The sequence below is a fragment of the Henckelia pumila genome, chromosome 3, assembly GCF_033568475.1.
Source record: "Henckelia pumila isolate YLH828 chromosome 3, ASM3356847v2, whole genome shotgun sequence".
Lineage (NCBI taxonomy): Eukaryota > Viridiplantae > Streptophyta > Magnoliopsida > Lamiales > Gesneriaceae > Henckelia > Henckelia pumila.
This window is the reverse complement of record NC_133122.1, coordinates 204,065,238-204,068,604: the sequence shown is the minus strand read 5'-3', so window position 1 is coordinate 204,068,604 and position 3,367 is coordinate 204,065,238. Positions and strand designations below refer to the sequence as shown.

Sequence of the window (3,367 nt, the reverse complement as noted above, 5' to 3'; positions counted from 1 at the left end):
GAAAAATTGTATATTAATTTTATTTTTGAAATTTTATATTTTGATTGATTAATAATATTTAAAATTTTATATTAAAATTTAATTTTTTTATCTAAAAAATACAACGCTTTGCCATTTTAAAATTGTTTTAATTGGCCATGTTGTTAAAAGTACGCTAAAAGACAATGGTGAAAAATCGTTGTATTTGAAGAAAAAGACAATGGATAAAATTCGTTGTTGTTGGACGTGCTTTTAACAACATCGTCAATTACAACAGTTGTAGACCCCCTACGACAACGGATTTTATCTGTTGTCTTTAGGCGTTTTTTTTGTAGTGGGGCGATTTTACGAGTAGTAGGTAGAAGCTCTGACTAGCTTGAAGGAAGCGGCCGGGTAATCAATGCCCCATTCTTTTGAGCTCTGCATACACTCAAACAAGAAAAGTTTGTTCAACACGGCTTGGCTTAGGGGAAATATTGAAGCTAAGACCGAGTTTATAGCCCTCGGTAGTATCTTGGATCACTCTCTTGGGGTTTTTTCTTTTGCTTATACAATAGTGAAGCATCCTAAGCCGTTTAAATTCTTTAATATGTGGACCTTGAGTGACAACTTTTTGGAGGTGGTCAAGAAGTATTGGGTGTCTCCTGGTGGTGGGACGAAGAAGTTTATGTTAAAAGAGAAGTTGGGAAGATTAAAAGCCCCTCTTAAAAAGTTGAACAATGTTGAATTTGGCCATATCTCTTCCCGTGCGTGGATAGCAAGAGAAAACCTTTGTGCTATCCAAAACCATATTTTGAGTGGTGGTTTTATGGAGGACGGTTATAGCAATACTAGAAAAAAAGCTGAAAAACCATTGGAGGCAGAGAGCCTTTTTCTTGCACAGAAACTTAGAGGGGATTATATTCGGCAAGGTGACAGATGCACTGTGGGGACCTCGGGTTGTCAATCTCATTCTAAGGGCAATAATGATTAAGTATCATTATTCAAACAAGGAAGGATGAAGTAACAAGCCAAGCCAAGAACCAAAGAATTTTTTTTTTTTTTTTTATGAGGGTGCGCTCGAGCGGCCATAAAGCGCCGCTCAGGCGCACCATGTTGCTAAACAAAGGGAAAGTTCTGCCTGGGCTGCGCTCGGGCTGCTATTTTTTTTTTTTTTTTTTTTTTGCAGCTCAGGTGCGGTCCTGGACAGAGTTTTTCCCTCGAAAAACATGGCTCCCAAGCTTGCTTCTTGACTTCTCCAAACCTGGTTTTTAGATCTGAACATATTCACATACATCTAAACAAAGTCTCATACAATGATACATGTATTTTCTTACATCATCCAAGTCGCTAAAAGATCACGAAACAACAACAACTTAAACTAGATCAAGTTTGATACATGTTTTCCCATCTTCATACATATGTTCAACACCAAGGAAACCAAGTTCCATACTTCTAAAAGATCAAAGTATCATCTACAACCCGAGTCCTCACATGCTCGACTCTTTATCCCAGCTGTCAATGACGTCGATGACCAGCTTCTGCCCCCTCTGTTGTCATGCACACATACAAAACAAGACAACAGCCGGATACACTCCGGTGAGATACAATCTCAGTATAATCGACATATCGAAAGCGTTAAATAAATCATATCGACTCTATTTAAAACTCGACTCAATCAAATAGAGTAATACGCTCTTCGTATAGGAATTGATTCATTAAACTTCAAAGCCATCAAGATTCGTATGCGATCTTGACATGGATATCCATCTCTCGAGATATAATCGACTCGAAAATCAGGTTAATCGTAACCTGGGCTTATAATCAATTCAATCTATCAATATATCAACTCAAATATAAAAATCCACTACCTGTGATGGATCAACAACATCGAAATCAAATCAAATCGAAACAAGTATGTGATTTTATCGGGCCAACTCAAGAAACATCGATCTTGAGTTTCAAAGTCCCTTTCAAAACGATGTCGTCATTATACCTTCGTTTATCGGATTCTGAGCTCTTCAAATCTGTAAAAGATAATCAAGATATATATATCAAACTTCATTTCACATTATCGCTTCAGAAACGAATCAAAACCATAAGGAATTCATCGCTCAATCGCATTTCAAACCTCAAGAACGCTTCTTCGGTACAAGGTCGAAGTCTTGTGTCTTTTGTGCTGTTTCTTCAACTGAAACTGAACAAGAAAAATGCTATAACAACCATAACATCTCCATAACATATTCAGTTTCAAACTTGGCTATCAAAACAGTACAACAACTCGATTAAACGGCGTAGCGATTCAAAATCGGTAACCGATACGGTATCGAAAACCATTTCTATCAAATTCTTCAATCATACGTACATCACAACTCATAAACCAGCTGATATATAACCTTCAAAACAACATATAAATGTCCATAACAGTTGGTTCACTTGCTGAAATCAAAATCAAATACAAATATCGCAAGTTCATCAAGCCGGTTTCAATAGATAATCATAAACAAGTTCAAGAACAAGCATACAAGTTCAGAATCTGATCTCTGCCCCATAATGATTTCGAAATCAACATCACATAGCATAAAACTTACACGAGATCGAAGCCCTCGTCGTAAGGATTCCAGAACATCCAACGGAATCGAAATCAGACAACCGTAGCAAAAGTTATCGCGAAAAGAAAATCAAACTTGTAAAGAAAATGGAAGGAATCGGGTGAGCTCTGTTCTTGTTTTTTCTGAATTTTGATTTCTTCCCCTTCTTACACGTTTTTTTTCCTCTCCTAAAAATAGAAATTCTGATAAGTCATGGAAAAATTGCACTTTAGTCCCTCAATTCTTCGGAAATTGCAATTCAGTCCTCAGTCCTTAGTTTTATTCAATTTCAATCCTAAATAATTTAAGAATATTAGAATTTAAATCAAAACTCTAAGTATTCCCAAATTAAATATACTCGGATTAAAATTAAATAAATTCGGATTAATATTAATTAATCCCGGGCCTTACATTTCTCCCCCACTAAGACATGAGTTCGTCCTCGAATTCATAAACAGTATAGATATGCAGTCGTCATGCTCATAATCAAAAGAATAACTGAATACATAATAAGAACTCACATCAGTGGAAAAGATAGGGAAATCGCTGCTTAATATCTTCTTCGACTTCCCAAGTCGCTTCTTCAACTCCGTGTCGATTCCATTGAATCTTCACCAATGGAATGGTCTTCGTTCGGAGTTGCTTCGTCTTTCTGTCAAGTATCTGAATAGGCTGTTCGAAATAACTGAGAGTATCATCCAACTCAGCTTCGTCAAATTGAATGACATGAGATGCATCAGCTATATACTTCCGCAACATCGATACATGAAAGACATCATGTATACCAGACAAAGACATAGGAAGAGCGAGACGATAAG

At 36.6% G+C, this 3,367-nt stretch overlaps 1 long non-coding RNA gene across 1 annotated transcript; it reads right to left on the bottom strand.

Moving 5' to 3' along the window:
• Positions 1–1,912: 1,912 nt before the first annotated feature.
• On the bottom strand, positions 1,913–2,684 carry LOC140886153 (uncharacterized). Its single transcript, XR_012151447.1, has 3 exons — positions 2,550–2,684; positions 2,090–2,155; positions 1,913–1,985 (listed from the first exon to the last, which is right to left on the bottom strand). It is a non-coding gene; the product is annotated as an uncharacterized lncRNA (long non-coding RNA).
• Between the last annotated feature and the right edge of the window lie 683 nt (positions 2,685–3,367).